A 27,590-nucleotide genomic window follows, 5' to 3' on the forward strand; every position below is an offset into this window, starting at 1 on the left:
AGTCGGGGAAAGAGAGAGCGCTATGTAATTCTGCACAGCTGCAAATAAAAATTGCTGGTGTCATTCGTGTAGGCAAGAAGACAAGAACATAGAAAGCTTTATGGATCCAAGATGAGGGGCCAGAATATTGGTTGACCCAAGGTCTACCTGCCATTTAAATCCAGGTATACTTTTCTAGATTTAGGGACACGGGTGGCGCTGTGGTCTAAGCCACTGAGCCTCTTGGGCTTGCCGATCGGAAAGGTCGGCAGTTTGACTCCCCGCGACGGAGTGAGCTCCCGTTGCTCTGTCCCAGCTCCTGCCAACCTAGCAGTTTGAAAGTACACTGGTGCAAGTAAATAAATAGGTACTGCTGCAGCAGGAAGGTATACAGCATTTCCGTGCGGTCTGGCTTCCATCACAGTATTCCATTGTGCCAAAAGCAGTTTAGTTCTGCTGGCCACATGACCTGGAAAGCTGTCTGTGGACAAATGCCGGCTCCTTCGACCTGAAGCGAGAGGAGCACCGCAACCCCATAGTTGCTTTTGACTGGACTTAACTGTCCAGGGATCCTTTACCTTTACCTTACTTTCCAGATACTCTCTCTCACTTGCTTTTGGGAGCACAGAGCGTCAATCTAGACCAGGATTTCACAAAATTGGGTCTCCAGCTGCTTTTGGACTACAACTTCTATTATCTCTAGCTCGCAGGACCAGTGGTAAGGGATGATGGGAACTGTACCCCAAAAACTTTAGAAACAAGACCTAAAATTTTGTATGAACCAAGTATGCCTTCTCCTCATGACTGAGGAACTGTAGACATCTCTTACACACCTGGGATTTTAGGGCATGACTTCTGAGTCACAGATCTGAGTAGGGCTGAGCCAAGACACTCCATCACGCAACTTAAGAAACTGAGCTAGCCTTGCAAACAGATCCACAAAACTTACTTACTTGCCCAGCTGCCAACGAAACTTTCTAGCACATCGAAGGTCCAACAACAACATGACACCAACACCACAAACCCCAATGCACTTCCAGTTTTACAAAGCTCCATCTGGTCACCTGGAGGAGAGTCTTGCTCACCTCAGGCAACTACAGAAGTGGTTAACAGAAGTCTGAGCTGATTGCAAACTACAAAGCTCAGCCAGCCAGCTCTCAGATCTACCCCACCAACGTAAGGCAGATTCAACAGCTTACACAACAACCTTCTCATGTGACCTCTCCAAATGAAGCAGTTTGAATGGATGGCTTGAAGACTGTCTCTTTTTGCTCACCTAGCAGTGGTAGCAGATGTGCAACACTTAGGAGGGAGGGTGTGAGTTTCACCAGCAATTTCTTTGTCTCTTGGAGATCAGCTTCTCCCAAGTTCTACTAATTAAGATCCCAATGCAGACAATAAGAACAGAGTACAGTTTCCCCAGCTGCACTGAGTACAGTTTGACCAAACTGCGGGAGGCAGTGGAAGACAGGAGTGCCTGGCGTGCTCTGGTCCAGGGGGTCACAAAGAGTCAGACACAACTAAACAACTAAACAACAACAACAGTTTCCCCAGATTTCAGACACGCAAGGTCCAATTTTCTCCTGAATTAAAACTGGGGACATGCATCTTACTGTTCCGTCCTAGAAAGTATTTGCCTTTTTGAACTTGTAATATTTGCTTGTGTCCAGCTACCTTCTGCATGAAAGCCAGTGTGGCCTAATGTTTCAGAGTGTTGGACCATGGGCCTGGGAGAGAAGGGCTCGAATCTGCACTTAGCCATGAAGCTCACTGGGTGACCTTGGGCCAGTCACCGTCTCTTAGTCTAACCTACTTCACAGGGTTGTTGTAAGGATGAAAGAGAGGAGGAGAACCACATACATCACCTTGGAAATAAAAAGTCATAAATAAATGAGAGCCTGAGGCCCTGCTCCTGCCTCTCTCCACCAGGCCCAGGGCAGGGCCTCAAAGGTTTCATAAGAGCGGCTGCTGCTGCTGCTGCTGAGCAGAGAGGGCTTTTTCTTTTGAATTGCTTTTAATTTGATTTTTATATCCTTTTAAATTGGCCTTTTTAGTGTTTTAACTGTTTTTAACTGGGTTTTAGTGGGATGCAGGTGGCGCTGTGGGTAAAAGCCTCAGCGCCTAGGGCTTGCCGATCGAAAGGTCGGCGGTTCGAATCCCCGCGGTGGGGTGCGCTCCCGTAGCTCGGTCCCAACGCCTGCCAACCTAGCAGTTCGAAAGCACCCCCGGGTGCAAGTAGATAAATAGGGACCGCTTACCGGCGGGAAGGTAAACGGCGTTCCATGTGCTGCGCTGGCTCGCCAGATGCGGCTTTGTCACACTGGCCACGTGACCCGGAAGTGTCTCCGGACAGCGCTGGCCCTCGGCCTCTTGAGTGAGATGGGCGCACAACCCAAGAGTCTGTCAAGACTGGCCCGTACGGGCAGGGGTACCTTTACCTTTACCTTTAACTAGGTTTTAAGGGCATTTTGTGGGATATTCCTGGAAGGAGAGGCGCGGTGGATAGCAGGGGGAGGCCCAATCTCAGTGGTTCTGGGTAGGGGGAGGTCTGGCGTGGGAGGAGGGGCAAGCCGGGTAAGGGGCACACAGCACAGGCAGTTAGTGACTGTGCCGTGTGCCAGTCCCCCCCCCCCCCCAACCTGGGGAATTGTGGCTGTCATATCATCCAGCCCTTGGGTCTGCAACTGCTGCTGTAGAATGCCAGGTCAGCCCAGGAAACAACCTCCCTCATCCATGATCTGATTATGGGTGAAGAGGCTGATCTGGCATGTCTCACTGAAACCTGGGTGGGTGATCAGGGTGGAGTTGGTCTCACCCAGCTGTGCCCACCTGGGTACTCACTGCAGCATCAGGCCAGACTCGAGAGTTGGGGAGGGGGAGTCTATAGAGATTCTCTCTCTATCTCCAGGCTCTCTGTCCAATTGGGGGGTAATCTAGAGTGTGTGTTCCTGGCACTGGGCAATCGGGACAGATTAGGGATTCTGCTGGTTTACCACCCACCTCACTGCCCAGCAGTCTCCCTGCCTGAGCTGGCAGGGCTGGTCTCGGAGGCGGTGTTGAGGACTCCCAGACTGCTGGTTCTGGGAGAGTTCAACATCCATGTCAAGGCAGCTGGCTCTGGGGTGGCTCAGGGCTTCATGGCCGCCATGACAACTATGGGGCTGGCCCAACATGTCACTGGCCCAACATGTCACTGGCAGGCCACACTCTGAACCTTGTTTACTCAACTGGGCAGAGGTTAATTTGAAAGTGGGAGACATCAGTCCCTCGTCATGGCCAGATCACTTCCTGTTGAGATTTAGGCCGTCAACAACTCCTCCCCTCCGCAGAGGCAGGGGGCCTATTAGGAAGATCTGCCCTCAGAGGCTGGTGGATCCAGTGGGATTCCAAATGGCTCGGGGTGTGTGTGTTCCGGCTGATATGACTGGAGCCCTTGTTGAAGCCCTGGCTGACCTCTGGAACACCCAAACAGCTCAGGCTATTAACACAATCGCCCCTGAGTGTCCTCTCCCACTTCAAGGAGCCCATTTGGCCCCATGGTATACTCCAGAGCTTAGGGCGAGGAAACGAGCTGGAAGATGGTTTGAACGCAAGTGGTGGAGAGATCCGAATGAATGCAACCAAACACTGGTAAGGGCTCATTATCGAGCCTACCTAGTGGTAATAAAGGCAGCAAAGAAGGCATATATTGCTGTCTCCACTGCATCCTCATTACGTCATCCAGCAGAGCTTTTCCAGGTTGTACAGGGCCTTTTGTCCAGAGCAAAGTCTAGTCCTGTTGTGTTGGATGAGTTTTAGTTGGTAAGGCTCGAGGATGTACACAAGGTGCCTTCTCTGCAGTGGCTCCCCGTCCGTGGAATGCTCTGCCAAGCGAAGTTCGCCTGGCGCCTTCATTATACACCTTTAGGCGCCATGCAAATATGTTCCTTTTTAACCAGGCCTTCGGTTGATTTGATTGACATGCCCTTTTAAAATGTGGGGTTGTTGCGGGGGGAGGTTATTGGGTTGTTGCTTTTGTTCTGTGAACCGCCCTAAGACCTCCAGGTATAGGCTGGTTTATAAATTCAATCAATCAATCAATCAATCAATCAACCAATCTAAAAAAGTACTGGATCTGGGCATACCTCTTGACTGGAACATGAAAAGTACAAAACAGAAGGAAGCTCCCAAGCAGTCTCTTGCTACAATGAAAGATCCCTTCCTCACCTGTTAAAAAAAAAATCAGCACCCAAACTGTATAGATAGGAAGAGATTTTCTGCACAGCACCCCCAAAATGCCAAAAACAAATACGTAGAGCTGCACACAGGCACCTCGCTGGGGCAAACTGAGAGCAGTACCTTCAGGGAGAAGCCCCTCTGCGCAGTTTCAGACATCACAGCACCCTCGGTGTTCGGCACAATCCTTTGAAGGGCATTTCTGGAAAGGAAAAGGAAGGGGAGGTTAGAGGGCAGCAAGCAATTAGCAGGCAGCAAACATTCCATCTTTATAAAAAGGACACATCATAAAAATTACCAGAGGACACAATCAGCCAGATGTATTAAAAGCAGTGCCGCCCAGAACATCACAGGCCTCTTCCCTCTGGAGGGTGTTGGGAATGACAACTCAAAGTGGAAAGAGAGGGCAATGAATTTCCAAAAGCTACGGTAGGCAAGAGCAGCCGCAACCTCGATATTTATAGCTCCCCTCAACAAAGAAAGCTCAAGGACAGTCACAAAACACCACTGCAAAATATGCAATGTATGGCTGGGGCAACCCAGTCAGATGGACTCATCATCATCATCATCCTACTACTACTACTACACACAGTGTATGGGCAAAATCACTGCACACAACAGAAATGCCCCAAATGCCATTGTTTCGGCTAATTCAATGTTATTCAAGCAACTCACATGATCGGTTCATCTAGAAACACCTCTTCAGGGTCTCAGGCAGAGGTCCCCTTCCCCTGGTCACCTGTGATCAGAGCCTTCTGACTGGAGATGCTTGAGATGGTACTCAGGACGGTCCATAAGCAAAGCATGGTGATAGCCCTTCCCAGTCCTGCCATCTTATCCCACGACCCTACAGGGGCAGCCCTAGAACAATAGCCTTCCCGTGATTCAGGGAAACGTGAGGTTTTCTTCCCCTTCCTCAAGTTTCAGAGGGGAGGGAGGCTCTTTGCCGTTTACACAGATTGTCTCCCCTAGACAAAAAAACCAAGCAGCAAGTCAAGAACAAACCTTGAGTAAAAAGGTAATGGTAAAGGACACCTGGATGGTTAAGTCCAGGCAAAGGTGACTATGGGGTTGTGGCGTTCATCTCGCTTTCAGACCAAGGGCGCCGGCGTTTGTCCACAGACAGCTTTCCAGGTCATGTGGCCAGCAGGACTAAACCGCTTCTGGTGCAATGGAACACCGTGATGGAAACCAGAACGCACGGTAATGCTGTTTACCTTCCTGCCGCAGTGGTACCTATTCATCTACTTGCTCTGGTGTGCTTTCAAACTGCTAGGTTGACAGGAGCTGGGACCGAGCAATGGGAGCTCACCCCGAAACCTTGAGTACAGTGTGTGATTTGCCTGGAGGGAGTCCAGGTTCTGACATCACCAGCCCCTTTCAGAGGCTGCTTGGGGCACTTCCACTTTTCGAGGTCCCTGGCGAGTGGTGGTTGGTAGGGCAAGTAGGAGGCCACAAAGGGTACCAGCCCAGGGCTTACACGGCCTCTCCCAATTGAGATGTTATGGAGAAATACAGCCAGGTGTCACCAGTGCAGCTAAAGCACCTTGTCCCCAAAATCCTTATGACCTCTCCCAACAACTTCATATACATACTACCTTGTGAAGCTGGGATATCTCAGTTGGTAGAGTGTGAGACTCTTAATCTCAGGGTCGTGGGTTAAAGCCCCACGTTGGGCAAAACCTTCCTGCATTGCAGTGGGTTGGACTGGGTGACCCTCGTGGTCCTTTTTAACTCTACAGTTCTATGACTAAATAAAAAGGTAAAGGTAAAGGTACCCCTGCCCATACGGGCCAGTCTTGACAGACTCTAGGGTTGTGCGCCCATCTCACTCAAGAGGCCGGGGGCCAGTGCTGTCCGGAGACACTTCCGGGTCACGTTGCCAGCGTGACATCGCTGCTCTGGCGAGCCAGAGCCGCACACGGAAACGCTGTTTGACTAAATAGCACTGGGGATAAAATAAAATAGCATAACCACCAGGGGGCCAAAAAGCACTCTCCCAGTGCTACCCTCTGGACTCTGTTCCATAGTGAGGACTGGAGCCACAGTAGCAGCATGGTCCCCATTCCCATTCCTGCCCCATGGCTCTATAAGCTCTCACCCCCAAGTCCCTCCCATCAGGGTATTTCAGAACCTGGAATAAAAACATTCTTGGACAAGATCCTGTTATGCAAATTCAGAAGCTCCATAAGCAAAAAGGTTAACATTCATTGTTCATTTCATCATTTAGAGTCCTGACCTTCGAAACCTGACTGACTCCTGACCGTCAGTTCAACAATGAAACAAAGTCTGCGTTTATTTTAAATTCAAATAGCGACATGCATCGTAAGACGTTTAACCAAAGGAAACTTAAAATACAATGGAGCCCAATAAAAACGCTCGGCAGAAAATGCAAAAATGCAAAGCACTGGAAGAGAATGTATCAGCAGCACAGATTTCCCGTGGGCTTTATCGCCAAAGGTCTTGAACCCAGATTGATGTTCCTCCTTAGTTTAGCTAGATGACCTGTGGCAAATCAACCTGTGGCTCTCAACCAGACCTAAAGCACACGGCTGTTGTGAGGCTGGTGTGCCACTTTTGAGCTCCTCTGATGAAGGCAACAAAATGCTAGAGATGATAGATAGATAGATAGATAGATAGATAGATAGATAGATAGATAGACAGAGAGAGAGAGACAGACAGACAGATCTCCTCCCACTTGATAGACAGACAGACAGACAGATATAGATCTCCTCCCACTTTTGCCATGCTGAGGACCAGAAACTTACATATTTCTAAAAGTAATGACGAAAGTGGAGTCCTGCTAGAACAAGCCCATCTAACATCCTGTTTTCACAGTGGACGACCAGATTCCCCAATGGGAAACCCACAAGCATGACCCAAGGACAAGATCACTCTCCTCCTCACTTGGGACTACTCACAGCGACTGGCATTTACTGCCTGCAACAGTGTGGAGGAACATGACCACTGTGGCTCCTACCCAACAATTGCTTTATCCTCCATGAATTTGTCTTTGGAAGCCATCCAAAGTTGGTGGCCATCACTGCCTCTTGTGAGAGAGAATTCCACAGTTTAGCCACGCATGGTGTGAAAAAGTCCTTTATTCTAACCGCCCTGCATCTTCTACATGAGCACAGCTCATCCCCATCCTGTTACGTCTACACATTTTGTGCGGAAGCCTTTGTTCCGGATTCTGAACTTGCCTGGGCAGCGTCTGGTGTGTGACGTTTGTACAGAACGATACCAGGAGAACAACGGACGGCGCGATCCGATCTAATACCTCAAGTGCCCTGGGAGCAGCAAAGCACGCGATGCACCGTTCCATTCACTCCCCACAACGGCAGGCTGTGAAGCTGCAGGCACGATACCATCAAACACACTCTGCTGCACAGAAGTAGGCCAGGAACGCCAGGCCCTGCCAGGCAGCAGCAGAAGCAGTACACCCACCCCTTGCTGCTCGGCTAAGTATAGACCTGCAGCTTATTAATAGACCAAGATGTAGGAGCCCGTAAGGAAGGCAACGCCACGCGACACTTCCTCGACCCAAACAAAAACCGTTTCGCATTCAAGAAGCTGGGGTCCTTGTTTGGCGTTTCACATTCTCAGGAATATGCTTCCCTCCCTCCCTTTTAAGCTCATCTAGGGAGGAACGACGAAATCCAGGGTTGGCAAAAGGGGACACCATCAAAAATAGGAAAGGGAGGGAGAGAGCGAAAGAGAGACCCTCCAAGCAGTGTTAGAAACTCAGATATTTAAGCTAATCATCAAATAGCACCTTAAACCTAGGTTACAGTCACCACAACTGAATGTCTAGTTTTATGGGGCCCGCAGACAGTCACTCCTTTCCAGAAGGAATTCAAACGCATACCAGAAATTTAGGTTTGCACCATTAAAATAGGTTAAACGTGTCGTCGCCGTAGCATAACTCTTTGAAAAAAAGGAAGACTTTTTGCAGTTAAGAAAGTTGTGAGGAAAGGCACTAAAGAGTGTGGGGTGACTGAATTGTTAACAGGAGGACTTGTAAGCAAAGCCCAAGCAAATCAGAATTAATGGTCATTGTCATCTAACCATCCCATAAACAAATTGGAACAAATGCTGAATAAAGACTGGGCATCATCTAACCCAGGGGAAGGCAACCTAAGGCCCATGGGCCGGATGCGGCCCAATCGCCCTCTCAATCTGGCCCACTGACAGTCCGGAAATCAATGTGTTTTTACATGAGTAGAATGTGTGTTTTTATTTAAAATGCATCTCTGTTATTTGTGAGGCATAGGAATTCATTCATTCCCCCCCCCCAAAAAAAAATATAGTTCGACCCCCAACAAGGTCTGAGGAACAGTGGACCAGCCCCCTGATGAAAAAGTCTGCTGACCCCTGATCTAACCCTTAACCTCCTCTTCTCCAGGCTAAACATGCCCAGCTCCCTTAGCCGTTCCTCATAAGGCATCGTTTCCAGGCCTTTGACCATTTTGGTTGCCCTCCTCTGGACACGTTCCAGTTTGTAAGTGTCCTTCTTGAACTGTGGTGCCCAGAACTGGACACAGTACTCCAGGTGAGGTCTGACCAGAGCAGAATACAGTGGCACTATTACTTCCCTTGATCTAGACGCTATACTCCTATTGATGCAGCCCAGAATTGCATTGGCTTTTTTAGCTGCCGCGTCACACTGTTGGCTCATGTCAAGTTTGTGGTCAACCAAGACTCCTAGATCCTTTTCACATGTACTGCTCTCAAGCCAGGTGTCACCCATCTTGTATTTGTGCCTCTCATTTTTTTTGCTCGAGTGCAATACTTTACATTTCTCCCTGTTAAAGTTCATCTTGTTTGTTTTGGCCCAGTTCTCTAATCTGTCAAGGTCGTTTTGAAGTGTGATCCTGTCCTCTGGGGTGTTAGCCACCCCTCCCAGTTTGGTGTCATCTGCAAATTTGATCAGGATGCCCTTGAGTCCATCATCCAAGTCGTTGATAAAGATGTTGAATAAGACCGGGCCCAAGACAGAACCCTGTGGCACCCCACTAGTCACTCTTCTCCAGGATGAAGAGGAACCATTGATGAGCACCCTTTGGGTTCGGTCAGTCAGCCAGTTACAAATCCACTGAGTGGAGACCGCATAGTCAAGACCGCATTTTACCAGCTTCTTTACAAGAATATCATGGGGTGGTTTCCCCCCTTTTCCATTTTTTGTACACATCCTTTTTTAATCTTAACTCAGTTAAAAGTTCTTTAGATAGCCACCCTGGCTTCTGTAGGCACCTTCCATGTTTCTGTCTCATTGGTATTGCCTGAAGTTGTGCTTTTACTATCTCCCTCTTAACAATCTCCCAGCCATCATGAACTCCCTTTCCTTTTAGTATTACTGTCCATGGGATCTCACCCAGCGCTTCCCTATGTATACCCTGCCCATCTGGCTGAGTTTCCCCAGCCACTCTGGGCGGCTCCCAACAGAATATTAAAACAGAATATTAAAAACACGAGAAAACATCAAACATTAAAAACTTCCCTAAACAGGGCTGCCTTCAGATGTCTTTTAAAAATAGGATAGCTGCTTATTTCCTTGACATCTGATGGGAGGGCGTTCCACAGGGTGGGCGCCACTACTGAGAAGGCCCTCTGGTTCCCTGTAACCTTACTTCTCACAATGAGGGAACCGCCAGAAGGCCCTCGGCGCTGGATCTCAGTGTCTGGGCTGACCGATGGGGGTGGAGACGCTCCTTCAGGTATACAGGACCGAGGCCGTTTAGGGCTTGTAAGCAAATCAGGGTGGGGGCTCCAGAAACAGGCCATCTGAAGATGCCTTTAGAAAGAGTAGAGCTGTTTCTAGCCACTTGCCAGCTACTGAACAAGCTCTGAGCTGTTTTACAGGCTGACTTCCCGCAACTCCTTGCCTTCTATTCCAGCTTCAGTTACTCTGACAAAATTGCTCTCGTTTTGCACCAGTTTCTCCCTTCCCACACTTTATCCTGGAAATAGAAATCCTCTGTGAAGTTGAGAGCTAACAAGATGAAGTTATTCACTTTCTACAGCGAAAGAAGCAGCCGGCTCCAAATTACTAGACCTGCCTGCATTATACCGCTAATGTCATTCCCCCCCACTTCCAAAGAGTCTCAGAACTACTTGCTAGATCTCCCAGAGGAAACTAATTTGGATTTTTACACTCCACCAGCAGCAGGAAAGTGCTAACTCCACAGCAAGAGAGCAGATGGCAGCAAACCAGAAGTGAAACGTAACTGTGGCCAGCTAAAAAACCAGCATGCTGCTTTGTTGCTCTTTATTCAGATCGCGGCTGGTTTGCTTCCAAAATTCATTAAGTGTGCATGTAGGGGGTTGAGAGGGAGAACACCCTTTTTGAACATGGCCTGTTGAAGATTTTGAGTCCACTGCGCTGAAAAAGCCCACGCCGCTCTCAGTGCTATTAATTGCCAGGCTTCTGGGGTTAGTGCTTTCTGCCATGGGAAAGCCGCGCTGTACAGAGCTCACATATTTTCTCTTGGGCGCACGACTTTTCAACATCTAACAGCAGTTTTGTTTTTGGTATGAAGGGCACAGAGGCTCGGTGGGCCTCTGCAGAGCCATTTATGCCTGTAGGAAAAATCGTTTCGGATCCTTCTAGTTGAAAAGCACATATAATTCTTAATAAGGGCACTTCTGGTCCAGCACTCTGCTCTCACAAAACCCCACATGGTGTCCGTGGGGAGCCTGTAAGTGGGACCTGAATGTAACAGCTCACCTCCACCCCAGGAAGAACCAGCTAAGCAGCCCATGGCCTGCGTAAGGCTACTGATTTATTTACCGTATTTTCCGCTCTATAAGACGCACCAGACCATAAGACGCACCTAGTTTTTGGAGGGGGAAAACAAGAAAAAAAAATTCTGAATCTCAGAAGCCAGAACAACAAGAGGGATCGCTGTGCAGCGAAAGCAGCAATCCCTCTTGCTGTTCTGGCTTCTAGGATAGCTGCACAGCCTACATTCGCTCCATAAGATGCACACACATTTCCCCTTACTTTTTAGGAGGGAAAAAGTGAGTCTTATAGAGCAAAAAATACGGTATTTTGCACAGTGCCCTTCATCCATAGATCCCAGGGAAGTTCATTTCTGCAAAGGGAACGAGTGTGCTGTGCTTCCATCGGGCTGCGCATGCATGCAATACTTGGGTGCCAGCACAGGGAAGCGAGTGGCATCTCAGAACACTATCAGCTGACACTGGCATTTGTGCTTTTAAGATCTGCTGGGCAGGTTTTTCCATTTGCTTCCACTCACTGCTGTACTGCTTTTGATTAAGACTATTTAAATGGTTTGTTGCTTAATGCTGTTTTTATACTGTGGTGTTAGGATCACTCAGGATTCCATGTGACATGCTTGGTGGGGTACACACATACGTATAGAGAGAAAGATGTAGATATATACTGGAACAGTCATACTCAGTGGAAGACCACCTGCTTTGCATGAAAAATGTCCCCAGCTCAATCCCTAGCTGGCCTGGAAAAAAGACTCCTTTCTGAAACACAGCAGCTGCTGCCAGTCAGTGTGGACAATACTGAGCCAGAGGGACTGCTCACCATAGGGTGAAACATTCCTGGACTGCACCACTTCAGACTGCAGGTGAGGGGGGAGATCACATAGCTAACTACAATCAAACCTCAGTTGTCGAACGTAAACAGTTCCAGAAGACCGTTCAACTTCCGAATCGTTCAACAACCAAAATTGGAAGCCTCAATACAATAGGGGAACTCAAAAGAGAAGCCGTGTAGCATGTTTGGCTGCCAAAATTCGTTCAAAAACTGGAACGGTTACTTCTGGTTTTTCGGCGTTCAGGAGTCGAAACGTTCCAAAACAGAGCCGTTCGAGAACTGAGGTTTGATTGTCTTCCACTTGGTTCAAAAAGCAGGTGTTGCGAAAGTTTTATTTTATTTTACTTTATTTGCCGCCCTATACCTGCAGGTCTCAGTTCGGTTGATGAAATAAAATCAAAATACAAAACCACAAAATACATAATCAAAATAAAAACTACAACAACCCAATAACCCCACCCCACCCTAAAAAAAACCACATTTTAAAAGGGCACAAGGATGTCAATCAAATCAGAGACCTGGTTAAAAAGACCTGGTTAAAAAGGAACTTATTGCCTGGCACCTAAAGGTGTATAATGAAGGCTCTTCTCCCCAATAACACTTGTCTTCCATGTGTTTAAAAATTCCTCCCACCCCCACAGGGGCAACATTCAGGCATGCAAAGGCAGTCTGAAGCAACAGATCCCAGGAACCGTTTGGTCCTTGCCTGGAGAGTCTCACAGTCTGTTAGGAGTTGGAACGAGACCCAAAGGGGCATTATTGGCAAGACCACGGGAAAAGCCACCCTGTTAAGCGGGTGAGAGAGTTCCTTTGTTGTTTCGCTGAAAAGCAAAAAGTGCTGGCTCAAAAATAAAAAATTCAAAAAACCCAGCCGAAAAAAATTCCATCCGCTGCCCAGTGACCTGCATTCCCAGCCGGAATAAAAGAGGGAGAGACCGGCAAATTTGGCTCCCAGCCTCTCCGAGGCTCAAATTACTGTGCAAACAGTGATTAAAACAGCCAGCTGAGCGCAACAGATATTTTCTCCCTTATGCGGGCTGCAAAACATAACATGTCCCATGCCTCAAAAAATTAAAAAAAAATAAAATAAACAAAGACAGGCGGAACAAGATAGCATCCATGTTGGTCTTAAAACAGCTTTGAATCTCATTGTACCACTACCAAAACCACTGATCAGGCGAAACACTCATCTAGTCCATCATCCTATCCTCAATGCAGTCACCGTGATGGTCACAAGCAGGAGCTGAGAGCAATGGTATTCTCCCCACCTGCCAATTCCCAGCAGCTAGGTAAAGGTAAAGGTACCCCTGCCCGTACGGGCCAGTCTTGCCAGACTCTGGGGTTGTGCGCTCATCTCACACTAGAGGCCGGGAGCTAGTGCTATCCGCAGACACTTCCGGGTCACGTGGCCAGCGTGACAAGCTGCATCTGGCGAGCCAGCGCAGCACACGGAACGCCGTTTACCTTCCCGCTATTTATCTACTTGCACCCGGGGGTGCACCCAGGGGTGCTTTCGAACTGCTAGGTTGGCAGGCGCTGGGACCGAGCGACGGGAGCGCACCCCGCCGCGGGGATTCGAACCGCCGACCTTTCGATCGGCAAGTCCTAGGCGCTGAGGCTTTTACCCACAGTGCCACCTGGGTCCCTGTATTTGTAGATCAGGCGAAACGCTCATCTAGTCCATCATCCTATCCTCAATGCAGTCACCGTGATGGTCACAAGCAGAAGCTGAGAGCAATGGTATTCTCCCCACCTGCCAATTCCCAGCAGCTGGCGCCCACCAAATCCACTTCCTTATTAGAGAATTAAGCATCTATGGGGATGAATGCCACAAAACAGCTTCCCTCGGAACAAGGAAGTTTTAAGTGGTAAGGAAAACACAAGTTGTTAATGATCTACCTGCTGTAATCTGAGTTTCCTTGTTTGCCTCCACTAATTCCACATCACAGACGTTATTCAAACGCCCACTAACACAATGAAAATAAGACTGGGCAAATAAAGCAGGAAAAGTTGCGATTCTGTGTAAAATTTGAAAATTACCTCCCTACCCACTAGCCGCCGCTGAAGGGAAAAGGGATTTGTCAAAGGGTCTACCACTGCATTAAGCGTCATGCTTTTGTAGGAAGTGGATTATGAAATGGAGAGCATCTAAGAAGCACGGGAGGCCTATTTATTCTAACCCCGGGGTGGGATAACAAATCCAGCAAGTTTAATAGGCCAGGTTCACTGGGAGCTGTGTGCAGGTTATTACAGCACCAGTGGGTGTGGTGGAATGGTTTCTTAAAAAGTGAAACCTTCCTTTGAAGTCTGCTTAGACGTGCAGAATGCAATTAAATATTGCTCTGCAGCAGGCACAGAATGACAGATAATCCCATGCCGTTTATTATAAAATTGGCCTCGTTGCCTCTCTCGAAACACGGTCAGCAGCTTGCAGGTCTGCATTACGGCTTCCCGCACTACCGGCTCCGCAAAGGAAGGACAGCTGGACGTGAAAGGGAGGAAAATTCCCGGCGTATGAAAATCCTCGGGACGCTGGCGTTCAGCATCTTATTAAAACCACAGCGATGCAATAAATATGTCAAGCAAAGAAAGGACATCTTGGAAGCCTGGGAAGTCCTAATCAAGACTCTAATAGTTTCCCCGGTTCAAAGCCCATCTAACCTCAGCAGATACTTGGCTCGGAAGCTGCTGCTTTGGAGCAGAGGCCTATTTGGGTTGGGCGTCCTTTTCTGTGTTTTGCTTTACATAAAACACAAGAGCCAGAGAGCAAGATCCCTTCTCTACCACTCCTCGTACTCCAGATTTCATTCCCCAACCCAAAATCCTCTTCTCCCACAGAGATCCACAGGGCTACCATGCAGTGTCTCCTACCCCAAGCTCTCTAGGCAGCTTGGATCCAAGGAAGGCTGCTCCCAGCGGCCAATTAATCTTCTCTACAGCTTTTGAAATGTGCTTGTGGGAAGGTGTTTTTTTCTGTTTTCTTGTTTCTGTTTTAACTATTTATTTTGTGCTTTTATCCTGTATTTTTATCTTGTGAACCGCCCTGAGATCTTCGGATGAAGGGCGTTTTATAAATTTAATAATAACTACCGTATTTTTTGCTCTATAAGACTCACTTTTTCCCTCCTAAAATGTAAGGGGAAATGTGTGTGTGTCTTATGGAGCGAATGCAGGCTGCGCAGCTATCCCAGAAGCCAGAACAGCAAGAGGGATAGCTGCTTTCACTGCGCAGCGATCCCTCTTGCTGTTCTGGCTTCTGAGATTCAGAATATCTTTTTTCTTGTTTTCCTCCTCCAAAAACAAGGTGCATCTTATGGAGCGAAAAATACGGTAAATAAAAAATAGCCTCTAACATCCAAGTTTAATAATAATTAGCCAGAGAGAGCGGGCTTCAGCGTTTTACCTAGAGTAGTGGAGGGATGTAGACCTTCCAGACACAGCTGCACTGCAACTCCCATCATGCCTCACCATTGGTCATGCTGGCTGGGGAAGATGGGATTTGGAGTCAAGCAAACAGCTGGAGGGACGCAGGATTCCCACCCCTGGCTTAAAGAGCAGAAGAAGCAAGGAACCAATCAGATGTCAAACACCAAAAAGGTTAGAGGCTTGCTCTGCAAAAGAAACTAACCCCTTTGTTTTTTGCAGACTGAGTTTGTGGTGGTGTTTGTGAACAACCAACCTGGCAGAGAGTGTAAAATCAGTGGGAGTGTAAAAGGGTGAAAGGCTTCTGGGAAATGATATACAATGAATTGAAAAAGATGTTAAAATATACGTTTGTGAAAAAACCAGAGGCCTTCCTACTAGGAATGGTAGGAAACGAAATTAATAAGAGAGACTGTAAACTGTTTCAATACGCAGTGACTGCTGCAAGGATACTTCTGGCCCAAAGATGGAAGCAGGAAGAAATTCCAACAGTGGAAGAATGGAGAAGGAAATTGACTGAATATGCAGAATTGGATAAATAGACTGGGAAGATTCGATATCAGAAAGAGCAAAAGTTTAGCGAGGACTGGGTGAGATCTACAGAATATCTGAAAAACATATGTGATGTACAGACAACACTTGTTGGTTTTGAAGAGACTCTGTGAGATAGTAAGAAATAGTGCAAAAAAGAGAGTAAAAGGAGTTCTAAAAGGCAATACTATGTTTAGAAATGCGTTAATAAATAGAAATTTTACGAAAGATTGACAGAGAAACTGAAGGAAGTCAAAAACTGAAGAATGAGTGTTAAATAATGTGTTGACTGTATAAAATTGTTTGGAAAATGAATAAAAATTATTTTTGTAGTGTGTAAAATCAGATCAAAGTTCAGGCAAGCGAAAACGCTGCCTGCTCTCAGGTAAGTAAATAAAACTGGCACAGGTTGATTTTATCCATCACCCCTTTTGTCTACAAGGACCGAGCCATTACTGTCTCCATGTTTTAACTCGGACTTTAAGTTAAGCAATACATTCGATGTTTTTTTTAGAAAAGAAAGAAATTCCTTGGACATGCCTGAAGAAGTTCTTAGAGCGTCGAGCGCTGCCATTGCCAGCATGTCCAGTATTATTTGATGTAATAAAAAGTCAAGCATCACCACTTTCTCCTTATTGAAAAGGTGAGAAAAGACACCAGAAACAAAAAAACCCCCGGTGTATTAAATGTATGTAAAGGTAATAGTCTCTATTTTTTATATATATAAAAAAAGCGTAGAGCGCTGCCATTACCAGCATGTTTAGTATTATACTGAACACAGTATTCAGTATAATACTGAACATGCTGGCAATGGCAACGCTTGACGCTCTAAGAACTTCTTCAGGCATGTCCAAGGAATTTCTTTCTTTAAAAAAAATAAATAGAGCTGGACCATCAAGAAGGCTGATTGCCGAAGAATTGATGCTTTTGAATTCTGGTGCTGGAGGAGACTCCCATGGACTGCAAGAAGATCAAGCCTACCCATTCTAAAGGAAATCAGCCCTGAGTGCTCACTGGAAGGACAGATCCTGAAGCTGAGGCTCCAAGACTTTGGCCACCTCATGAGAAGAGAAGACTCCCTGGAAAAGACCCTGATGTTGGGAAAGATGGAGGGCACAAGGAGAAGTGGACAACAGAGGATGAGATGGCTGGACAGTGTTCTCGAAGCTACCAGCATGAGTCTGACCAAACTGCGGGAGGCAGTGGAAGACAGGAGTGCCTGGCATGCTCTGGTCCATGGAGTGACGAAGAGTCGGACATGACTAAATGACTCAACAACAACAACAAAGTTAATAGTGTACACGTTCCAGAAAGGAACCAATTTAGTTTATGCAAGATGCTAATAAGGACCAAAAGGTGTGTTGGGGTGTCTGTGTGTGTGTGTGTGTGTGTGTGAGAGAGAGAGAGAGAGAGAGAGAGAGAGAGAGAACACCTACTTAAAGGCAATGCTATGCATATTAGTACAGTGGTACCTCGGGTTACATACGCTTCAGGTTACAGACTCCGCTAACCCAGAAATAGTGCTTCAGGTTAAGAACTTTGCTTCAGGATGAGAACAGAAATCGTGCTCCGGCGGTGCGGCAGCAGCAGGAGGCCCCATTAGCTAAAGTGGTGCTTCAGGTTAAGAACAGTTTCAGGTTAAGTACGGACCTCCGGTACGAATTAAGTACTTAACCCGAGGTACCACTGTATTAGTGAAGAAAGGGGAATAGCAGACCTGATTTGCGTGCAGATTCAATCTCCAGCACCTGCAGGTCGGGTTAAAAACGTTCCCTATCTGAAACCCTGGCAGCTAGTCAGTGTAGACCAGGGGCACCCAAACTCTTTTCAAAGAGGGCCAGATTTGATGAACTGAACACGTTGAGCTTTTTTTACAATTTTACCCCAAAGTTGTTGAGTTTTTTTAGGACTGAATTACCCCAGGACATATACTGCCACAGGGGCCGGATTAAATCGACCAGCGGGCCCCCAAAACGGACTCTGGACATGCCTGGTGTAGACAGTCCTGAGCTAGATGGAACAAGGCTAGGTATAAGGCAACTTCCTATGTTCTTATGAAAATTATGGGAAAGCCTTGCTTTAAGGCCACAATCCCATGTTTTAAGTTAATTTGCCTGCTAAAGACCAAGAGCAATAAAGCTTCTAGTGAAAACTCTATGTACTGATCTGTGTGTGTGTGTGTAGCAACACCCGCAGTGGCACAACAAAAGAATTCCAGTGAACTTAATAATTAATAGTTCTCAAGAACACCTAGTACCAAATGACAAGCCAAGCTAAAAATAGTTCAGAAATGCTGGGAACACTGAAACAGCAGCAACAAGACAAATCGGAGAAGCCCTCCGTCAGAGAGATTTAATGCTGCTGTAAAGGTTACACAAATTCCCCAGGTTGTTAAATAAGAACAACTTCCCTCTACAAACGATACCAACAATGAAGGGGGTATTGAATATCATCTGCAAATGCTTCATCCAGGTTCATTTAAGAGGTAACAGAAAATGCTGCCATCGAATGTGGATTCTGCAGGCATTTAAAGGTGAAATAAAAGCATTAATTCAGATTACTTTGGAGTCATCAGAAAAAAACATGAGAACATGAAAGAATCTGGCAGGATGAGACAAAAGGTCTGCCTAGTCCAGCATCCTGCTTCTTGCAGTGGCCATTGAGACACCTCTTGGAAGCCCACCAGGAAGGCAGCAAGGCCACAGCCCATTTCTGTTCCTCAATGAGCACACTGACCATAGAATACGGCCATCATGACTAAGAGGCACTCCTAGGCACTTCTAGGAATTTGGAGGGTAGGTCTATCATCCTCCATATGAATGGGGAAGCTGAAACATTCACCCCACTTATCATTGTCATTGGCACACACACCCCAAGTCTCAGGACACATGGAAACTTACATTTGAGTAAGATAGTTATGAACATCTTGGCATTCACTTTCACATGAAGAAGAAGAAGAAGAAGAAGAAGAAGAAGAAGAGGAGGAGGAGGAGGAGTTTGGATTTGATATCCCGCTTTATCACTACCCGAAGGAGTCTCAAAGCGGCTAACATTCTCCTTTCCCTTCCTCCCCCACAACAAACACTCTGTGAGGTGAGTGGGGCTGAGTGTCAGCATCGCCCTTGAGCCAGTGCCACCGACTGGACTCATCCACTTCAGCCCCGACTGGGCCAGGCGAGCTGGGGTAGCACTTCCAGAGACCACCGTCTGCACAGGAACAGGTCTAAGTGCTGTGGACTCACAACTCAGAGCTGTGAGCACCAGACTCACTCCGAAGACAGTCGTTGCACAGCAGAGTACAGCAGAGCATAAACCACTCGGAGAACAGCTCTGTAGAATAACTACTTTTATTCTATCTACAACTATCATACAAACTATATACAGAGCTAAATGGAGAAGCTGAACTGCACTGAGTGTCTGCAGCTGCTCTTAGCAGCAACCTTATCAACACAGAGATAACACTCTCTCTAACACACAGTCTCTCTCTCTCTTTGATGTGAGGCTGGAGCGGAATAAGTAGAGAGCAGAAACCGCCCCCTCCTCTCTGGAGAATCAGCCGAGAACATCAGCAGATTCTTGGATATGGGAGGGGTGAAATCTCCTCACTGAGAGACATCAAAGAAGTGTAACTGGCCCAAGGTCACCCAGCAGCTGCATGTGGAGGAGCGAAGATGCGAACCCGGTTCCCCAGATTACGAGTCTACAGCTCTGAACCACTACACCACACTGGCTCTCATGAGACTGAACAGCCTACCCATAGATCGTTCTAAGGCTGAATCTGGTCAAAGAAAATGGAGTCCTCCCCAGCACTGGCTGGACCTGTCAAAAACACAGAGAAGGGACCAGATTGCTGAATATAGAAATATCAAGGTTATCATCTCCAAAATACGGAGTTTCCAGACCTATAAACAGGAGCTGAAGAGAGCATACATGGTTCTCCCTCTCCCCATTTTATGTTCACAGAGAAGAAGAAGAAGAGTTTGGATTTGATATCCCGCCTTTCACTCCCCTTCAGGAAGCGGCTGACATTCTCCTTTCCCTTCCTCCCCCACAACAAACACTCTGTGAGGTGAGTGGGGCTGAGAGACTTCAGAGAAGTGTGACTGGCCCAAGGTCACCCAGCAGCTGCATGTGGAGGAGCGGGGAAGCGAACCCGGTTCCCCAGATTACGAGACTACCGCTCTTAACCACTACACCACACTGGCTCTCTGGGAAACCTAGTCAGATGGGTTCGGCTGAGAGACTCACCCAGTGAGCTTCATTCCGGGGCAGGGGTATGAACCTTGCTCTCCCAGGTCCTAGTCTAACACTCCAACCACTAAACCACAGTGCTCTCTCTGTGTTTGAGCCAAAATGGTCCAAAACGAGGTGTGCCTGACTATCAAAAGAATTCCAGGGCGTTAATTTCAGTACGACAGAGAAAACCCTTCATACCTTACCATGTATGAATAAGCCCTTATTATCTCCAAAATCATAATAAAGAGATCACCACAAACCACAAGAGTGACGACAATCCCCACGATTGATAGCATCAGTTGTTCCGAAGCTGTCAAGCTTATTTGTGCCTCACGTCAAAGCTAATGAGCAAGTACCAGTTTATTTTCCTTGGCCTCCACATGTCTCTGAAAGAAAGAGGTAAACTGGAAAGGTAGGACTTGCCACCATCGAGAACTTTTAAAAAGCAAATAAATATCTGTATTTGATTAACCTTATCCTTGTTTGAAAGTCTGGCTAAACCCAACGCAGCTTTAAACATATGAGAGATCTGAACTTGCTGGATTTCAATGCCTCTTTTCAGAAGCCCAAGGCTGGGACTCTCCCAAGCCACACACCATTTCCCTAGACTACAAGCCACACACCCCTTCCCTACCTGGCACTGCTTTGCACCCTCTTTCGAGTTGAACTCCAATAATACTCCTCGCTTGGGGGAAGGGGACAGGCATGTGCAAGTGTGTGCAGAAAGTAGCCTGCAAAACAAAGGTGAAATCTACATGCATTGCTCCACCCACTTTGGCCTCTGGCCCCGCCCATCACCAGAAACGAAGGGTCTGAGAAGCAATAGGAAAAACTGATGGGATGGACTTAAAAGGAATGACGACCCACCGGAGACAACGGCCAGAGGAAACAATGGGAGCTGCAAATGCAAGACTCCATTGGAATACATGTGCCATTTCCGACATTCTTTCAGTATATGCCAAGATGGGCAGCACCTTAAGGGATGGCACGTCAGAGCAAAGCACAGTCCCTTATAACGGGAAAGGGACGTCCCTATGCACTAAAAGCAGCAGAGCCACTACAAGGCTGTTCGGCATGCGTGGCTTTTGATTTCACCGCCATCGTTGCTGCAAGTTTTTTTTTTTAATTTTAATATCTTTATTGTCATTGCCCCCTTCGGGGACAACGAAATTACTTGGCTGCTCCATAAAAACACTAATTTAAAAATATAGTAAAATACAGCAAAGGAGATTTGATGACTTTCAAAGTCCGGGCTTCCCATTCAGGGCCGAGATCGCTCTGGAGAAGAAGCTGTTCTTAAGACGGCTCGTTCTTGTCTTCATCATCCTGTATCTCCGTCCCGACGGCAAGAGCTCGAAGAGACAGTGACCAGGATGCGATGGATCTTTTACTATGTCCAGTGCCTTCCTATGGCACCTTGTGGCATAAATCTGCTCTAGGGTGGAGAGTGGGCAGCCAACAATGCTCTCTGCTGCCTTAACAACCCTGCGCAACCCCATCCTGTCCTGGGTAGTACAGCTTCCGTACCACACACATAAGCCATAAGTGAACACGCTCTCAATGGCACAGTGAAGTTAAGCCTAAACTCTTCCTTAAGGGTAACCGAGGCAGATTGCCCGCCTTTGGAAAGGAAAGGATGGGCAGAATAAAGCTCAAACAGAGCTTCAGCTACAAAAGGGGGGGTTATAGAGAAACTCTGCTTTTTTTGTGTAGCTTCCCCACCCCTGTGTTTACTACTAGAGTAAGGCAGGCACGGGTGGAGGGCAAATGAGCAGACCGGCAGGAAATTGCTAGGTTATTTTAACCAGGGGTGGGGTTTTGACTTGGGTGGGTGTTGTTTTATCTGGAAGGTGGGGTTGTTTTTAATTGTTATGTCCTAATTTGGATTTTTGTATTGGTATCGGTGGGCTGGAGGATTGTTTTAGAGGCTTTTGTTGGGGAGCATATTTTTTATTACAGTCATACCTCGGGTTACAGACGCTTCAGGTTGCGCGTTTTTGGGTTGCGCACCGTGCCGAACCCGGAAGTACCAGAACGGGTTACTTCTAGGTTTCGGCACTTTGCGCATGCGCAGAAGACCAAATCACGACCCACACGTGCGCAGACGCGATGCTGCGGGTTGCGAACATGCCTCCCGCACGGATCATGTTCGCAACCTGAGCGTCCACTGTAGTTTATATACATTAGTACTGTTAATTGTTGTAATTCTTTTTATTAAGTATTTTGTGCTGCTGTAACTTTGTGTTGTGAGCTGCCCTGTTTGTATAGGGCGGTATACAAATTTAATAAACAAACGAAAGCAGGGACTGCTCATGGAGGAGCATTGTTGCGCCTGTCACTCACTGGAGGTCTGGCTATGCAGAGGTACAATTAACAGGTCCTGAGCCACCCATTTTGGATTTACGCTACCCATCAACCCCAGCCAACACAGCTGATGGGAATCACAGCCCCAAACATCTGGAGGGTGCCTGGGTTGGGGAAGGCTGATATAAAAGGTGACCATCTTTTTCAAGTTCTGCTAGTAAGCTTCTGGCTGGTCACGGTAGCAGACAAGGTGCCAGGATAGGTTGACACTGCTTTGACACAGCAAAGCAGCCCTTCTGATCTAATACCAAGAGCAGCGGTGTGTGGACTCCACTGGAATGCATGAGCAATCACAACAGCAGCTTACGTGGTCATTCATCAGTCTCTCTTTATTCGGTAAAAGGGCTGAAACAAGCCACAGACGCACATGAACGAAGCATGTGAGTGAGCCAACCCTGTCATCTGTTGAATTCTGAATCACGGGTGTCCTCTCTGGCTCCCATCAGGACAGACGCAGGTTTGCATCCAAGCACCGCAAAACCAGCGCGCTGCTTGTCGAATTACAACCAATTATCTTTTAAAAACTGGCAAGAGCCCAACTCCAGACATCATCTAAACACGACGCTTTTTGCAGCTGTTACACTCACCGCATTCTGCTGTTTTGAAAACCCTCGTGACCTCAGAAGCATTATGCTCACTTTCCCCCAAGTTAGCTGGTTCTAATCAGCAAGACCTTCCCCTGCAGCAGAGTGTCATTTGACGTTACTGCTCAAAATCACAAACTTAAAGAGAGAACTGCAAGCAGATAGAAGCAAACACACACCCACACACCTGGAAAAATCAGCAATATCAAAGCACGAAGACTGCTAGGGTAAAATCCTGGCTGTGGAGACAAAAAAAGGAAAGGAAAGAAGGGGAGGTAAGATGAAACTAAGCATCCTGCCAGACCAGTGGTTTCCAAACTGCAGTCTGGAGAGTCCTGGGGCTGCTTGTGGTTCTGCTTTCGTATGCAACAGGTCCCTGGTTAAATCCCAGGTAGGACTGGGAAAGTCTCCTGGTCTGAAACCCTGGAGAACCACTGCTAATCAGTGTAGACCAGTGTTCCTCAGGTCCTCAGCTGTTATTGGACTACAACTCCCATCATCCCTGACCTTGACCACTAGTCCTGCTAGCCAGGGGCGATGGGAGTTGTAGCCCCACAACAGCTGAGGACCCAAGTTTGAAAAACAAACTACAAGAAAGAAGATTCCACCTAAACATTAGGAAGAACTTCCTGACAGTAAGAGCTGTTCGACAGTGGAATTTGCTGCCAAGGAGTGTGGTGGAGTCTCCTTCTTTGGAGGTCTTTAAGCAGAGGCTTGACAACCATATGTCAGGAGTGCTCTAATGGTGTTTCCTGCTTGGCAGGGGGTTGGACTCGATGGCCCTTGTGGTCTCTTCCAACTCTATGATTCTATGATTCTAGATAAGACTGATCTAGATGGACCAATCGTCTGACTCGGCACAAGGTAGGTTCCTATGTAGGAAGCTGCAGCGAAGGGCAGAAATCCACCCGTTAAGAACATCAAAAGCGCCTGGCTTCTGGGTAAAGGGATAGTTCATCTAGTCCGGCATCCTGCTCTCAGAGTGGTCAACCAGATGCCTCAATGGGAAGCCTGAACAAAGGAGCTGAGTGCAACAGCCCCTCTCCCTACTTGCGATTCCTACCAACTCCTATTGAGTGGAATATCACCTCTGAAAGTCCATGGATCTGTATCGAAAGAAGCCGAGGACGTGTCATCTCCCTGCCCCAGTCTGTTCTGGACCTTCCACCAACCCTCTGGAGCAGATCTGGGCTGGAAAAGGGGACATGGGGGGGGGGGAGAAGGGGGGGAAGTCCTTGCACTAAATAGACAACTCTGTTGGGTACAACCCATGGCTTCGGACGCAAGGCTGGGAAAATTCTAAATAGGGAATCAGGTTGCGTTAACACATTTTAATTTTCTTTTTGGAAAATAATGCATTACAAAGAAGGATAAGAAACGCAACAGACCCGGTTAATGCAGCCCAATCACGCAGCTCAGTTCCTACGGTCCTCCAGACAGCCAAATGCACAGAAAAGCACACGTTTAAGTTACTGTGACCTTTGAACCCACAAACTGCTCACAAGGGAGGGGGGCATAATGTGGGTTTTCTGGAAAACAACTAGCAAAATAAACTGCCCTGGAGGAAAGAACAGGTCTTTTGAGCAGCAAATGGTACCCCTGTGGTTTTCGCACCTATGTTCTAGGCTTGTATGGCTAGGAGGCAGCTTCAAAGGATTCAAAATATCTGTTGGAAAAACCACTTAACATAACTCTCTCAAGTTGTAAACAGGACTGCTTTGTGCGCAAGGAGAAATTGCCGCCGCTGGAGGGCATTTTGAAAAAGTCACTTATTGTTTGCAATTGTGCATTTCTCTAAACTGAAAGCGTATTTGGATTTTCATGGGCCACTAAGCTCCAATAAGAAACAGGGAGGGGGAATCATCAACCATGTCTCCCCAGCTTATGTTTAAAAACTATATATATATATATATATATATATATATGCTTTCGTAGATTTTCACGGGTACAGGAATGCAGGTTTTGGTGTCCTCGGGTGTCTTCCCGTGTAAAAGTTGGGGTGTCTAGGCGACGTTTCGACGAGGTCTCACTCGTCATCTTCAGGCTGGTGCTTTCGGCTTCTTGTTACTGGAACAGAGCAGGATCTAGGTGTTTGAGTTCCTATAAATACTGTTGAGGAGGTGTGGTGTATAGCCTCCAATGTTCTGGGCAGAGAGGAGGTTCCCAGGCTAGTGTGCCTTTTCTTCTTTTGTTCCTTAATTACTTGAGGGATATCTTGAGTGATTTCTTGAGTGATTTCCTGAATCCCACTTAGGTGGGTCATTAGGTGTGGATTAGTTGCTAAAGCCTTCGTGTCTTGAACTCTTGAACTTTGTGAAGAGTTTTTCTGAGAAGATGGCTGTACTGCACTTGGTTGTGCTCTGGCTTGGCTTCGTGTATAGGGGCGAGCTGTGGTTTTGTGGCCTGTGCCAGCCAGATCTGTGTAGGGATTGCAGGGGGGTGCAGCATCCGGAGGTGCCACCCTGGTTTGGCTACTGGATGGTGTCTGTAATTTATCTGTGGAGAGGGTCTGGGTTTGGGTCTGGTGTGGTTGATTGGTGATGGCGTTCTGTGTGCCTCTGGATCTGGTGTCAGATTTTGTGGGGAGGGCTAATTTCCAGATGTCTGGCAAGCGGGATGTGTCGTCACGCTTGTTCATGTTGTGAGGGTGTTTCTCTATCTCGATGGCTTCCATGATTATTCTCTTGTGGTGATGTTCCATGTTAAAGAGCAATTTGGAATCTGCAAAATTAATTTCGTGTCCTGTTTCTTTCATGTGTTGGAAAAGAGAGGAAGTTTTTTCTTCTTTTTTGACGGCATTCTTGTGTTCTGCGATCCGTGCAATTATTCGTCTGTTTGTTTGTCCAATGTACGTGGCTGGGCAGACTTTGCAGGGTATTTCATAGACCCCTTGGTTTTCCAACTGAATTTTATCCTTGGGGTTTCTGAGGATATTGGCTATTTTTTGGTTGGTGCAAAAGGCTGTTTTGATATTGTGTTTATGGAGGATTTTGCTAATTTTATCTGTAGTGCCCTTGATATAAGGAAGGAGGGCTATGCCATTGTTTTCTTCTGTGTCTTGGTTTTTGGGGGGTGTTTCTTTTTGGATTAGCTTCGTAACCCTGTTTTGCTGGTATCCATTGGCAATTAACACATTTGAGAGATTCTGTAACTCAGTTGTCAAGTGGTCTTCGTCAGCCAGGCGTTTGGTTCTGGAGATGAGAGTCTTGGCTACGGAGTTTATTTGTGCAGGGTGGTGGTGTGATTGTGCATGTAAGTAGCGGTTGGTGTGTGTTTTTTTCCGGTAGATAGTGTGTCCTAGGGAGCCATCAGGTTTTTTGTAGATTAGGACGTCAAGGAAGGGAAGTTGGTTGTTGGCTTCTATTTCCATAGTGAATTGTATTTTGGGGTGTAGGCTGTTGAGATGTGTGAGGAAGCTATCCAGTTTTTCCTTCCCGTGTGGCCAAATTACAAAGGTGTCGTCAACATATCTGAGCCAAAGTTTGGGTTTGTGTTCTGACTTGTCTAAAGCATTGGTTTCAAAGTGTTCCATGTACAGAAGTTCTCAGCAGACGAGATCAAAACCACCATTCATTAAAAGCGCAGGCTGGTGAAGTCATCACCCAAGCACCTAAAACTTAACCCTGCACCTGTTCCCTGTGGAGAGGAGATGCTGTAGTTGGGTGCTGCCCTCTGAAAGGGTGTCACGCAACACACTTGCCACCCGCTGGCCCTCCGGTGTTGGAGACACCCAGATAACAGCCACCAATGGGGACCCCCGAATGCCTGTGCTGGTTTGTATGGGAGTGGGCAGTCCTTTAGATCAGTGTTTCCCAACCTTGGGCCTCCAGCTGCTTTCAAACTACAATTCCCATCATCCCTGACCACTGGTCTTGCTAGCTGAGGATTATGGGAGTTGTAGTCCAAAAACAGATGGAGGCCCAAGGTTGGGAAATGCTGCTTTTAGATGACTGTGCCCCAAGCCATAGCCATAACGGGTGCCTGAAAGTTAAAAACAGCACTCTGTGAATTGTATCCAGAAACAGGCAGGAGGGCAGTAGAGCTGTTTTAAAACACAAAAAAGGCAAACAGGCGTGACGTTCCCCTTCTTTTCAAGGACTGTAGTGGTACAGCACAACTTTCCAAGTTTCAGTCCTTGGCATCTTCAGGTAGGGATGGAGGGCTGCCCCAACTCAGTGGACAATATGGGGCTGGATGGATCAATGGTGTGACTCAGGGTAAGGCAGTTTACTACACTCCTACCCTCCTCACTTCAGGAAATGATCTGCAGCTACCCCTGTGTGCGCTCCCTCTATGCTTTCAAGGTCAAATACACAATCTACTCTTCCACCACACAAAACTCTAAGCCCCCAAGTGTGAGTACGAGACGCTTCTTTAGCCACCTGCAGACTGGCACAGTTGGCCAACTTGGCCAATATTGTTCCTACAAAAGATTTCCCCCAGCTAACGGGGTATTCTGCATGCAACATTCAGAAGCCAGTGTGGATAAGGCAAGGATCAGCGGCTATCAGTCTAAACCGCTTCAATGCTGAAACAGCAGGTCTCTCCCAAGCTCCAGCCCTCCTGACAATGGAAACAGACAGTGTTTAGATCAGTAGGTTCTCATGATGACCCAGTATCTTGTTCTATAAACGCGTGAAGTCCTATTACAACAGATACAGGAACATAGGAAGCTACCTTACATGGAG

At 47.2% G+C, this 27,590-nt stretch overlaps 1 protein-coding gene across 2 annotated transcripts in view; it reads right to left on the reverse strand.

Moving 5' to 3' along the window:
• Positions 1–27,590, reverse strand: part of FBXO34 (F-box protein 34) — a 58,448-nt gene that overhangs the window by 22,254 nt on the left and 8,604 nt on the right. For both annotated transcript variants that reach the window (XM_083436347.1, XM_083436348.1), the window contains exon 2: positions 4,318–4,396. The gene's annotated coding sequence lies outside the window, so the exon portion shown is untranslated. The remainder of the gene's footprint in view (positions 1–4,317; positions 4,397–27,590) is intronic.

The sequence above is a fragment of the Podarcis tiliguerta genome, assembly GCF_965153285.1.
Source record: "Podarcis tiliguerta genome assembly, chromosome: 1".
Lineage (NCBI taxonomy): Eukaryota > Metazoa > Chordata > Lepidosauria > Squamata > Lacertidae > Podarcis > Podarcis tiliguerta.